Here is a 14,179-nt window from a genome sequence, read left to right as displayed (position 1 = left end):
AGTCTCCCAAATCAATGCCCCAAATCCACTGCTTGTGGGGGAACCCAGAGGAAGATAAAGATTTAACATAATTATGACTTCCTCAAAGAGTTCTTCTCTGATAACACAATCTATATTTGTTGTCCTTTTAATATTCTCTGGCAACATTGTATATCTTTCCTTCAGAGAAGCAGTTATAATCCATAATCATGTTACTGTGTTATTGTGAAAAGTGACTCCCTGTCTAGATTGAAAGCTTCATGGGCTAGTGGCTGTTTCCCTGATTTGCTTGCATATTGAGAACACATGACAGGCACTGAGGACATTTTTGTTATTTTTGTTGTAGGTGTTCAGGACAATAAATAAATGAATCTTAGATGAAAGAATGGGGATGAATGTGGAGAGGTGGAAAGTAAATTTTAAAACTAAAAAATTGATCTAGAATCTAGATTTTTGGTTGCAGTTTGGCACACACAACTTCATGAGATTTTGACAGTGGAGACAAATTGGAAGATGCTAGAAACACTAAGGAGAAATGCAATCGTGGGCAGGTTTCTTCGATTCATCTTGTATCCACTCCCCTCAGCATTTGGAACTTTTCTGTGAAATAAAATGCATTTGATCAATATGAGTGATCAATCACATGAAAAAATCTCACAGAGACAGTGTTTTTGTTTTAAGGTCTTTGAATTTCTAGAAAAGACTGGTTTGTCCCATCCCAAATATTTTTTTTTTTTTAAAGATTTTATTTTTTCCTTTTTCTCCCCAAAGCCCCCCGGTACATAGTTGTATATTCTTCGTTGTGGGTCCTTCTAGTTGTGGCATGTGGGACGCTGCCTCAGCGTGGTTTGATGAGCAGTGTCATGTCCGCGCCCAGGATTGGAACCAACGAAACACTGGGCCACCTGCAGTGGAGCGCGCAGACTTAACCACTCGGCCACGGGGCCAGCCCCCCATTCCAAATATTTTTGATCACCTGATTCTGTTCTTATTCTAATCCCTATCCATTTTCTTATAAACTTTCATCTTCGCGTTTTTACTTTTTCTAGCAGCTTCCAAGTCTTTTATCTCACGTATACTCATAACCACCCAGTTAAGAGACTTGGCGAATTCCATTATTGCAGGTGCATTAACAATGGGGCTTCCCGACGGCCCCCCGGATCAGGTAACTGCACCGGGCGGGGCGGGGAGCAGTCAGTCTGGTTACCTGCAGAGTGCATTTCACTCCGTGCCACAGCGACTTTCCTTCCCTGCTGGCAATCCCATCTTGGATGGACATTCCCATGAATTTAATTATGGTCTATCAAAATATGGCCAAAGCCGCTAAAATTTCCAGATCGCTGCAAGTTGTCAACACACCTTCTACTGAATTAATTCTCCTTCTCATCCCTTGGCTCGAGTCGTCCACACGCGGCCAACAGCAAACACGCCGGCGGACAGACCCCGCAGACGGCGCTCCCCGTCCTGACCCGGGTTTGCTCATCAAGAGGACGGTGTTCCTGTTTGCGGGGCCTGGGGACGCGCCGCGGCCTCTTCGTCTCGCAGACACCACCGCACGTGTCCTCTCCAGGGAAAGGCGCGCGTGGAGAGGGCAGCTCCGTTCCAGGGCCCCACAGCAGCCGGGTGAACTCCCTCTCCAGCACGGAGAACACACACCGGCTCCCGCGTCCCCTCTGCCGCGTGAGCACGGGGATGGAGACGACTCCACCGGGTGCACGAGCTCCTCGCGCTAATGCGCCCGCTCGTCCCGCGTCCCGCGAGGAGCGGCCGCACCTTCCCAGGTGTTGGGTGCGCGTGGGATTCGCCGGCTAACTTTTCGGCGCGCAGCGGTGTGGGGGGCCGCGGATGGCGGGGGCGTGCTCGGGGCGCCTGGGGTCCCTCGCTGTCCCCGCGTGACCCGCCGCTCCCCGCGCCACAGGTGGCGGGCCGGGCGGTGCGCTCCGCGGGCCATGCGCTCTGGGCGGGGGCCGGCCGGGGTCGCAGGGGTCGCGGTGCCCAGGCCTGCCCCGCCACCCCCACCCCGCGCGCACGGCCCTTCTCCCCAAGCCGCGCCGGCCGCCCCCCAGTGCGCCGGTGCCTCCCCGGGCGCCCAGTGCGCAGGCGCCGCCGCCAGGACCGACCGTGCGCGGCTCGAGCGGTCCGAGCCGCGGCGGCGGACGGAGAGCGGACAGACGGACGGACGGACGGGCAGACCCACGAGCCTCCTCCCGTCCTGAGGGGCCGGCCCGCCATGCCGCGCTGCTCCCACTGAACCAGGAGCCGAGGATGTCCGCGCTGAGGAAGGTGCGAGCCCCGGGGCCCGGAGCGCGGGGTCGAGAACGGGAACGGGGCCGGCGGGGGCGCGGAGCCGTCGAGGTGCGGGGACCCCGCGAGGGCGGGGGCGGGGGCTGGGTGGCCGGGCACCTCTCCCGCAGCCCGTCCCGCGCCGAGCCCCGCGCTCGTGCTGCGCGTCGCTGGCTGCGGGTGGGGGTCCCTGGACCTGGGCTCCTGGGGGGAGGGCGCGGAGCGGGCGCCGCGGAGCCGGGACAGTCTGCGCGCGGCGGCCCCGGGGAAGACCGGGGGGCGCGGGCTAGTGGGGGCTGCACGCCCGGCTCCCGCGGGGCCTCCGCAAGGGGTGGGGGCGGCCGGCATCGCCCCGCGCCTCCCCCCGAGCGCAGGTGGGGCGCCGACTCGACCCGGTGCATGGCTGCGCGCGCGGGGGCGCGGGGCCGGAGGGGCCGCTGGTGCCGGGCGGCTCGGCGGCAGCGACGGGGCCGGGGGTGCGCGGGAGGGCGGCCGCCGCCCGCTCCCGAGTGGGAGCGCGAGCTCGGGGGCTTTTGGGCGGTTGCTAAGCGCGGCGCTCCCGGCGCAGGACCGTAACCAAGCCTCCCCCGGCCGCGCGGCTGCTCTCGGCTCGCTCGCTCGCTAACGATCGGGGGAGAAATAGCGAGAAGGTAATTAGCACCGCCTGCGCGGGCCCGGGGGCGGCGGGGGCCGGGCCGGGGCCAGGCGGGGGCGCGGGCTCTGCTGCGGGCCAGGTGGGGCCGGTGGGGAGGGGCGCGCGGCCACCGGCTCCCTCCGCGCGGTGCCGGAGCTCGGAGCAGAGTGGACCGAGGACCTGGACCGGAGACCGGGGGCCTGGGAGAGGGAGTTGGAGGGCGGGGAGAGGGCGACGAGGCAGAGCGCCCTAGAGATGGCAGAGGTCGCAGGTGCGGAGTGGGGGAGCGTGCCGGCTGGCCGGCGATTCGCGTCGGAAACTCAGAAGCAGCCTCCCCTGCTCTGGCTCGTCCACACTTCTCAGCTAACGCGGGTCCAGCCGCCTGCGTGTCGCTTCTCCCGAATGAATGGCGATTCGGGCCACGGCTTGCATTGGGGGTTTGGGACTCATCGGCCGGCTGTCTTGTATCGATTACGAACAGCGCGATCGGCAGCTGGTTCTCCCTCTGTGCGTTGGTTCCGCCAGCACCCAGCACGGGCCGTGGGTGGTGTTAGCTCGAGATGCACAGCGAACCGCTCTGTCCTCGGACGTGGAGGCTGGAGAGGGCCCCGGAGGCACTTCCGACAGGGGCTCTCCTGGGGCCTGAGCTGTGCGCCCCGTGGCCTGCTCCGCTGTGTAGACGGGGACAGGGCGTTGGATTGGAACTCTCGGACCTGACGCCTGTGACCAGCGAAGGCTGTTATGTGCAGATGGTGGATTAATCGTATTAGTTAGCAGAAAATCACCCGGCTTCTCAGCGTAGCCTTGGGGAGTCCGTGCACCACGTCCCAGAGGGCTCGCTCCCGGTCTCCGGGCTGGCAGAACAGAACCCCCTCCCCCGCTCCTTGGAAGGAACAGCGTTTAGATCTGAGCTGAATGTGCATTACACCACCATTTTCATTTCACTTCATATTCCCCATGAAAGGTAATGGGTAACCAAGGCAAAAAATGGTGAAATGATGAAAAAATGGTAATTTTTGGCAGGTCAAGTTGTTACTCTGGTGTTTAAAAAAATATCATTAATCAGGATTTTCCAGTAGCCAAATTGTCTTGTGCAGGCAGCTGGGTGACTCACAGGTTTGGCTCTCATAGTAATTGTAGAGTGTGTACCATTGCTTTTCAGATGGTGTGGCTCTTCGTTGCTTGCAAGAGAACAAATTAGGATATTTTATTCCCCACATCTGGCAACGTGACTGGCAGACTGTGGGGATACTATGGGCTCGCACATCTGGGCTGTGGGAGTTCTGGACCCACTGGACAGACAAGTAAGAAGTAGGCCTGTGGTAAAGCTCACTGCCTCTCCCACCCTCGCTTCAGACTCCCTGTCCCCCGTCAGGTCAGGGGGTTCCATCAGTGGGTTTATTCCCAGTGGTGGCCTGTCAGGGAGCCGCTCCTTTGTCAACTCTCCGTGCTGTTCCCTCTGTTCTGGATCAAGAAGTCAGTGAGCCCCGAATGACTGATGCCCGGGATCCATCATGTCGAGTCTGCACATTACATTTTAGGTTAAAGGGAATTCTTAGTGAGCAGAATGGGTGCTATGTCACATAGTACAAAGTGATGAAGTAATTAAAATTAAAGTTTTCTCACCACAAAGATGTTTTCTCAGATAAGCTTTCTAAGTCAACTTTTCATGCTGTCAATCACTTACTCCCTCTCCTTCCAGAAAACTTTGCATTACGGTATAGTTACCCAAAAGGGTACTGCTTGAGACAGATAAACTTGTATTTATTCACCAGTGTTTTTGTTAGGGTTAAGATATTTTAACAATATTTTTGTATGCCTTAGGTGACTTGTGATGTGGATGAATTAGTAACAGTATTTTTCTATTTTTAGAGAGTTCGGTCACTTTGCATTGTTTCTCCCCAGTGACGTAAATATGCCATCCTGTGGCAGTCTGTTACTTCTCCTACTTTTGTCTACTTCATTTTTGAAATTGGTAGAAATTCCAAATTAACTATTAAAAGCAAAAACAGGGGGCCATCCCCGTGGCCGAGTGGTTAAGTTCACGTGCTCTGCTTCGGTGTCCCAGGGTTTTGCTGGTTCGGATCCTGGGCGTGGACAGCGCATCACTTGTCAGGCCATGCTGAGGTGGCGTCCCACATGCCACAACCAGAGGCACTCACAACTAGAATATACAACTATATACTGGGGGGATTTGTGGGGAAAAAGCAGGAAAAATAAAAGAAGATTGGCAAGAGTTGTTAGGTGCAAAACTTTAAAAAAATAAAAAATAAAAGCAAAAAAGGTGCTTTGCAGAGTTTGTCACATTGGATTCCGGATACTTGGAAGCTGACTAATTCTGAAATTAAGAGGATCTAATATTTTTTAAATTGTTGGAGGATTTGCCATCTCTGTTTTTTCCAGAGTACCTTCCATAACATGCCTACATGATGAAATTGAAGAAATGCTGAGGTTATTTTATAACTATATTTGAGAAAAAACTTCATGATGTCTCAGTTGTCCAAGGAGTTGAATGATGTACAGTTCGATTGTAAGTTCTAAAGAGACATTAATTAGACGTATTATTTACCGGCCCTGGGAACGGATGTGCTGTGGTCATCCGTTGGACACAATAAAAATAACTGTGATTCATCATTTTGGACAGATGGGAGTCGTATGTAGAGCGTTGCCAGCATGTTGTTGTAAGAGAATTATAGACTACCATGCAGGGGCCAGCAAGACATTTATTCAGTTAAAAATCATTCCTAATCCACCATAGTTTTACGTACAAGTTATTTTTATCACATAACCATATTCCTAGCTGATCGCCAACTTTTAAAATATGTTGTTTTCTAGGTACTTGTGTGCGAAGAGCGAGCATGGTTCATTCTGTGTTTATTCACGACAAGACACTCTCGTTTTTGGGGAGCTAGGTGGGTGGGCTTTGGCATCCAGAGTGTGGTTCACGGCATGCAGATTCTGGTTAAATCTTGCTTTTGCTGTTGGAAGAGCATTCACCTTTACAGTCACCCTTTCCTTCCAGGGCTTAACAGCAGTGACAAATAACAGATTTGAGTCGGTATTAATCTCCCTGGCAAAGGAAATTGGACTTCGTATGTAAAACCACTGTTTTCCTTTGTCATAGCATTATTCTGTGTACTGGCTTCATCTGCTTATGCAAAAGCTTCTCTCAAACTGCAGCTCCCAGGGCCCTCACATTGTCCCTACTTGTCGCCCATCAGGGTGACCGCCTGTTTCTTTGGCTGCTCTGACATTTCCCACAAACAGCGTCGGCTGTAGTCACTCTTAAGAGAAGCGGCCTCTCTGGAGTTGTTGCCAATAGGTCCTCTGTGCTGGGTGTCAGTCAAGTTCATCTCTATCTCTGTCTTTCTTGGTGGACACTCAAGGAGTTAAACTTACTAGACCGGTTTTACTAGGCACCCTTCCAGGATAACTGCAGTGGTTTCTTTGGAGAGTCACCCTTGCCCACTTATAAGGTTTGGCTGTGGCGGACCCACTGTCTGTTTAGGGGTGGGCTCCTGGTTGGCTAAAGGAAGTCACAGAACACCACCCATCTCTCAGGAGTAAGTGTGTCAGAGAAGAACACGGCATTTTATTTGAGCCAAGAATTATGTACGCCTTTTGAGGAAAGGGGAGGTTTAGGAAGTGAGGCTAACTAGATCCAGGGCCTGGAGTGGTGGTGGTCGGCCTGCAGCCTGCAGGGGACGGCCCGCCTGAGAAGGCAGCCAGCACAGGAGAGGCCCGTCTCTGGGCAGGGCCCAGCTGTGCTGGAGACCGCTTGGTGCAACGCCATCGTTGAAGCCCTGGATCATGTCGTGTCTGAAACCGTCATGACTGCTTCGTTTTCAGTTGTGTAAACCAAGACACTCCCCCCACCCCCCCTTCAGAGTGGCTTTTCTGTCCCTGACGACCAAATGGGATCTGAGGGTTTTTAGTTTCTCTAAAAATTTCCACATTAAAAAAATTTTCTCATTGAGGGGCAAGATTTGTCCATTTTCAGGTGATATTTTGGTCAGTATAACCTTTTTCTGTGTGTCCACAGAAAAAAAAGGAAAATTAAAATTGGTGCTACAAGGAAAAAACATTGTCAACCAGCCCATTGGTAAAATTGTAGCAAAAATTTTAAAAAGTAACTATGTAAATCTCTTTGGTCAGTGTCTTTAAAGTGATGTGCTATACTCTGCAAAAAAGGAAAAAACATTGAAATGATCCCTTGGGCCCATATGGTATATATTTTGAACTAGGCAATGTAAAATTATACTCTGGTGATTAGTGAAAATGTGTCCTACTGTTTTTGCGTGGCACCGACCAGCAGTGTTTATATTGGCAGCATAAGTAGTAGTCAAGCATGCGGGTTCTGGGGTCGGACTGTGGGGCAGCTGAGTGGCTTTGGCGGTGTATTCAGCCTCACTGAGTTTCAGCCCCTCGTCACTGGAAGAGGGACAGACACAATATTCACCTGATAGGGTTGTCACGAGAGTGCAGTGAACTGATGGCTGCAGAGCATTCCGAGCGGTGTACGTAGTCAGTGCTCAGTACGTGTTGACCGTTTGATCGTGAAGGTATAGAACTGGGGCCCAGTTTGAGCCATCCCATGTTGGAAGTAATCAGGTAACTCTCTGGACTCTCGTAAAACTTAAGTATTTATTATTTCTGGTCTTCTTTTAATAATATAAGTTCTGCCAATTCTTTCTGAAAAGTTTTGACCTAACTTAGCCACAAAGGGACAGGGGCATAAACCTTAATAAAATAGAAACGGATAATTTGAGCAAACAAACATGATCACCATGAGGGTTAACACAATTCTTGGGGCTTCAGGTCTAAATGAGTTTCCTGGAAGCCAAGTCAACAAAAACCAAAGCACACACGAGCCCTTCTTTGATCACCTTATTGGGGTGGACACTGCATTCTCCTTTTTCAGTGAAGAAAATATTTCCCTTAGTGCTAATTCATACAAGATGCTCTCACAGAAGACTGTATAGAAAGGGGTTGGGGTTATATAATATATAGCTGTTGTACAAATACACAAGTGTTTTTCGTGATTGTGTCTTGTAATAGACTTTGAAAGAAACCAAAATCAGAACATATGCACCCAACCGACAAGAGGGTATAATTATCTTTTCCTGGTGTTCATGCATTGTCTCCATGACCAGTTGGTAAACTCTGGGTTCAGGAGCCAGGTCTTGATGTCTTTGCATCACCTCCTGATCTGCCCCAGTTTAGTGTTTATATGTGAACTCACGTCATGTATCCTGTGGACAACTCAGCTTTCTTAGGTCTTACGTATCTTCATATTTCCCACAATGCTTTCATGTAAATGCCCAATAAGCCTGTCTTAGCCAAGGACAGGTGACCGTGTTGTCCTAAATATGCCACCACGTGAGGAGTTGTTGCAGCTGTTGTCTCTTCTTCTCTTCTGTCCTGACCCCGTTTGGGGAACGGCTCAGTAACTCTTCCCCAACTCCATGAGATTGGGCTGGTGGCTTTCTCTTGCACCTGCTTTATGGTAGCACCTCACACGGCACTGCTGTTAACCCTTTCCTTATCTCCCCTTTGGAATGACCGCTCTTGAGGAGGGCTGCCTGGTCTTACTCATCCTCGAATCCTGGCACAGGAGGTCTGGTCCATCTTGCTCTCTGTTCCAGGGAGTGAATGAGCACAGGAACAGCACACTCCTCCACCTGGCATTCAAGATTCCCCAGATCTGACCTTATGTTCTCTTCTCTCATCCCTGTCGCCCCTTCTGTGCTGTTGAAGACTCTCTCTCGGATCCCATCCCTGCATTGTCCCTGTTTCCTGACTCAGCCAGGCAGCAGCAGGATTCCATGCTTTTGCCCACACTTGACCGTTTCCTCTTTTCTACATTTTCCTCCTATTTATCCTTTTGGACCTCGTTGAACTGCGACTTCCTCTGTGGCATGTTTACCAGTCCTGCGGTGCCAGAATTAAGTTACCTGTGGTCCTTTGTGCCTCTTAGGGAGCCTTCCTGATGCTTCCTCCCACCAGGTGCTGGGTGCTATCCCTGGTGCTGAGGAGAAACCATGAAGGGACAGGTTGGGTGATGCCCCAATTTCTACTGTAGTGTCTTAGGTCGTATTACTCTGTGAATATTTAGTGAAGGAATAAACCCACAGCCAATTAGCTTCTTCAGGCACTACAAGAAAGTCTCCTTGTTTGCATGTTTTTACCCATTACTTCTCTAAGTTGAGAGTGATTGAGATGAGAGGCCTTACAAGCACGTCAGTGGATTTGTATACCTTTTTTATTTGCTTGAAATATGAAACTTTTGGGTCTTTAAAAATGATTTCCACTTCTCTGACATTCTTTGTAATATTTTGACAGATTCTGAACAAATTTCTAAACAACTGTTTTCTGATTGTATTAAAAAGTTAATGTAGAATCTACACCATGGTAATTTAGAAAGTTTCTTAAGCAGTTGAATGTTGTATTTTCAAATTTTCATTTTGGCCATTTTAGTGTATAACATTCCTGGGTCTACAACGCAATGTTCTAGATTATTACTGTAATTAAAGTTTCATTTTTGTTGTGAAAGATGGGTTACGTTCTCTTAAAGCAACCAAGCAGTATCTCTTAGCCTTCAGTTTGTCCATTTGCTTGTTTCTTTAATGATATTTTGTCGAGAGTCACAGCATTCAATTTAAAAGAAGCAACCTTCTTTCGCATATAACTAGTCCCAGCAATTTCACTTCTGGGAACATATCCTAAGGAAATAATCATGAATTTACAGGAAATTAGCTAAACAGATGTTCACTCAGCTTCGTTTCATAGTAAAACATTGGGAAGTAGCAATAACAGGAGATTGGATAAATTCATTGTGATATAGCCATGTTATAAAAAAATACATATCCGCTAAAAAGATAAAAGTTAAATATTTAATATTATGAAGTGGTGTTCATATTATGTTAAGTGAAGAAAGCAGATTTCAAAACAGTGTGCTCAGGATGGTCCCATTTCCCTAAAGCCACTCCGTCTGCAGCACAGAGAAAAGACTGGAGGGACTTATGGCAGCCAGTGGGAGGGGCCCTGGCTGACCCACTGCATCTGCACCTTGTTCAGAGTGAGGCCAGCTTCCTATAGCGCCCACACCACCCCACACTACCCCTGGTTGTCTGTCTGAGTTCATCTCTCCCCTTGCCGCTCTGCTCCAGGCACCCCTCCCTCCGTGCTGTCCTTGAGCTGCCTGATGGGATGTCCTGGTATCAGGGCCTCCCTCCCCTTGGGTCACTCCCCCCCTTCACTGGACCCTCCCAGGTGGCACTTCCTCCTTGGTGGCCCAGTCCCTCCTGCACTCCCTTGCTCCCTACTGACCTTCCAATATCCTGTGTTATTATTTATGTTCTGATGTTTGTCCCCCCCCCCATAATAGCTTGCTTTTCCTGAGCACTTACCGTGTACCAGATACACGGAGGTACCAGGTACCTCTGCCAAATGTGTTACCCAGGGCAGCTTGTCCCGCCCTGCGAGCCCCATGGGGTGGGCATACTTGTCATCTGCATCTTGTGGATGAGGAGACTGAGGTGATGTTGAAGGCTGCTGTGTGGTCTGGCAGAGCCTGAGTCATGGCCGCTGCCCCCGTGCCTGTCGCTGGGCTGTGGCTCCATGAGGGTGGAGGGTTTGTGCCGTTGCTCATTGCTGTGTCCCAAGCTCCTGGAATACCACTGGGCCGCAGGGGCTCCATCAGTGTTTGCCGAGGGGGTTGTATGGGCCAGGGACCAACAGGGCTCATCTGTGAGCGCTGGGCTGGACGGCCACTCTCGTCTTCTTTTTTCTGTTTGCATCACAATGCATTTGGCCTCAGGTCATGGAAAGTCCCCACAGAGTCACTTACACAGGATATCTGTCAGCTCACAGAATAAAGGCTGGCAGGGGGTTGTCTCAGGGATCCTGGGTTTTGTCACTCTTCCACTCTGTGGTCCTCACTGTGTCTGTAAGCCCCTCGTGTGCAAATGGCTGTCCCCATTCAAGGTCGTCACTTGCCGGGTGACAACAACAGGTGGAGAAGGAGGACTTGTTCCTATGTTGGGGTCCGCTAGCTGCCATCACAGAGACCCTCTCACTGTTTGTGACATGACATGGTAGAAGTCGGTTTCTGGCTCCTGTAGAGTCAGATTCTCGGTCAGCAGGTGGCTCTCCTGGAAGGGGTCATTCTGTAGCCAGGCTCTTCTGTCTTGTGGCTCCTCTGTTGTCGATGAGGCTTCCAGGGCCACCGTGCTCATCCCTGTCTGAGCAGGGCCGGGCCGGGATGGCCCTGGGGGAGAGCTTCTGGGTTCGGCCTGGAGGTGCACACTCGGCCTCTGCTCCTTCCTTGGCCTCTGTCCAATGACCGCTCACCTGCAAGGGAGGCGGGGATGCAGACCCTGCAGGCCCAGGAGAAAGAGGAAGCTGCCCATTTCTTGTGTCACTTTTGGAATGAAGAGACCCTACCCGGAGGTTTTCCAGACACATTACCTCTTGTCCTGTCAGGTCTAAACCAGTTCCTGGCAGGAACAATGGGAGCGTCACTGGGATTAGATTAATCTTGACCCACTCTGGGCTGAGCTGTGCTGGTTATCCCTGAGGCCCTGCAGAGGAGGGTAAGTCCTGGGGGTGGGGGTGGGGCTGGTTTCCCTTAGAAATCAGGAGGCAGGCGGCTGTTCATCATCTAGCAACAGCGTCCTGTTACACTGTGGTTCTGAGTTTATAAAGTGTGTAGGGCTGATAGTACTTTTGTAATTTAAGTGTCCTGAAGACTTCTTTATGCATCCATCCAGTAAAAGATTGCAAAGATGTTGCAAAGCACGTAGGGACTAGAACCATCCTCTGATAACCCGTTAAACCCGCGGTGGCTCCTCCACCACGGATGGCTCGTCATATGTCCCTTACACTGTGGGATTCACCGCTGTGTCGGTTATGTTCTCTGGCCACAAGTCCCGGCTAATATAAGCAAGACAGAATCAACTGGAGGGACCCGGACCAGCTCACAGACCTGAAGGGGACGCTGGAGAAGCTTCAGGAAGATAGGAGCCTGGCAGTTCCACAGCACGATCTGCAGGAGCCTCTCCAGCGTCGCTGCGGTGACAGTCAGCTCCGAGCACTCTCCGTCACTGCCTCGCTGTGCTCAGGACCGAGCTCCGACCACTCTGCGTCACTGCCTCGCTGTGATCAGGACCGAGCTTCCACAGAGCTGGCCTAGCTGGGGCCGCCTGCTCTGTTTTAGCCAGAGGAGTGCAGGGCACCTGGGCTAGGGGATGGCAGTGGGCCACGTGGAACAGCAGCCAGGCGGACATGTCCAGCCTTACCCTGTGACCTGAGCAGAAAGCCCTTGCCTGGCCCTTTTCCCAGTAAAGCTTTGGAGTCGACTGTCGAGAAGGTGAGAGAGAAAATATCTGTATCATCTTACAACAGGTCTTAGTATTTTTCAAGGAAGATACGTATGTATACACACTGGGTAGAGCCCGGGTCCACAGTGGTGTAAATTTAACAGCACCACTAAGGACGCCTCGAGTTCTTAATTATCAGCGGCACGCAGTCCCTTTCTTGGCTCTGCCTGTGAGCCGTTGTTCCTTTCCTTTAAAATTTTTCTCCATTATGGGTTAAGGACATTCTTTGGAAAGTGTTGAGTGTTTTCCCAGTGAATAAGACTAGGCGAAGCCGGAGGTTGGTGTTTTATTGTCGAAGTGGGTAATGCATTTCCTTGGCTACCAGATCTTTTCTTGCTGTTACCTTTTGTTATATCTCTTCCACTTTTGAAAACTTCTCTCCTGTGATCTGTTTGTCCTCTCGCATGGCTGGTTGGGCTACTTTCATACATTTTCTTTTCTTTTTTCCCCTGGTCATCTAATCTGCTCAATGTTTAGAAATTATAGAGAAGCACAAATTAATGACTTGGAAGTCACCAATAATTCCATGACCTAGAAATAATTACAGTTTGTGTCTTGGCACGCTTCTTTCCTGTCTTATTCTTTAAACCCAAATTGGGAACTATCCTGTTTTTTTCACTTTGTATTCTTTTCTGAGAATTTGTCCGTATTTTCAAAATATTCTTCAAGAATTTGACTTAAGTGTTATATTCCAGTGTGCAGTATTATTCAATCAGTCTCCTGTTGCTCAGTGTTTAAGTTGCTCACAAAAATTTTTGGCCATTATTCTGTGATTAGTATCTTTTTTTAATATTTTCTGAAAAATCTAGATAATTTGTCTCTAGTGAATTCCTAGAAGCAGGATTATTGGATTAATGGATGTGTTTAGTTTATTAGGGTTGCTCTAGCAAATGACCACAAACTTGGTGGTTTAGAATAGTAGAAATGGATCCTCCGGCAGTTCTGGAGCCCAGAGGTCTGAATCCAGGGGTCTCAGAGCCTCGCTCCCTCCAGAGGGCCCGTCTGCAGTCCTCCCGCAGTTACACCGTGAGGCGTTTCCATCTGTGGAGGGGAGCCTGGCTGTCCCGGCTCCTGTGCCGTGCGCCCCTCGGCAGATCGGAGCACCATGTTCTAACTTCATCGTGAAATGTGGCTTTCCTGTTCAAAGGTTTAATGGGATAGCATTTTTAAAGCAGAATTCAAGTCGGGTAAATTTAGTGTCTGAAAAATGTCCAGTCTGAAAATAGGTCTATTCCGAAATGTCTGGCTGCGGCCTGAGCTGTTTTCATCTGAGCAGGTGAGCGGCCGAATCGTCGGGGCCGGATGTCGTTCCTCCTCGTGCTCCGACAGCAAAAAGGTGTCCGGGGCCGGGCTGGCCTCACAGCCACCTTCACAGAGGGACTGGTTTTCGCTGTGTTCTTGCCGCCTCTGATGCGCGATGAATCTTCTAGCACGTTCCAACAGCCGTCCAGGAGCCTCCCCCTCCCCCCTCGTCCTCTGACTTGGCCACCTCATGGTTCTCCTGACAAGTCCTTATTCTTTTCTCTTTTGAAGACATTAAAAAAGATGAATCATAGGGTTAAAAAAAGTAAGGCTTTTTTTGGGTTTCCTGTCGTTTCCTAATCCTTACAGTAAGTTTTAAATTTCTGCCTCATCTGACGTTTTTTCAAGCTTATTATTATTTTTTTCTTAGAGAAGAGCATTCCTGTCAGGTTAGGGGAGGGTCTTCTCTTGATTTCTGTGACATGGTGCTCGGTTAACCCAGCTGTTGGCGCCTCTCCTGCCCTGGGGGAGGACAGGGCACCCCGTTTTCTGCTAGCAGCGCTGTGTCATCGCCCCATCACCTTATTCTTTTGCCATGCACACACTTCGGGGTCTGCGTGGGCAGAGCATGCTCTCCTGTTCCCTGTCACATGGCAGCGTG

General features: G+C 50.6%; 1 protein-coding gene across 5 annotated transcripts in view; it reads left to right on the top strand.

Moving 5' to 3' along the window:
- Positions 1 to 715: 715 nt before the first annotated feature.
- DLGAP2 (DLG associated protein 2) overlaps positions 716 to 14,179 on the top strand; it is an 823,888-nt gene continuing 810,424 nt past the window's right edge. For 2 of the 5 annotated variants that reach the window (XM_070499944.1, XM_044760599.2), the window contains exon 1: positions 716 to 2,262. The gene's annotated coding sequence lies outside the window, so the exon portion shown is untranslated. Of the gene's footprint in view, positions 2,263 to 2,712; positions 2,913 to 14,179 lie in introns of those variants that run through there. The other 3 variants (XM_044760596.2, XM_070499943.1, XM_070499945.1) reach the window with 3 other exon arrangements.

This window comes from Equus asinus, chromosome 27, assembly GCF_041296235.1.
Source record: "Equus asinus isolate D_3611 breed Donkey chromosome 27, EquAss-T2T_v2, whole genome shotgun sequence".
In the NCBI taxonomy this organism is placed as follows: domain Eukaryota; kingdom Metazoa; phylum Chordata; class Mammalia; order Perissodactyla; family Equidae; genus Equus; species Equus asinus.
The sequence above is the reverse complement of the archived record's forward strand: the minus strand, read 5'-3'. Positions and strand labels throughout refer to the sequence as shown.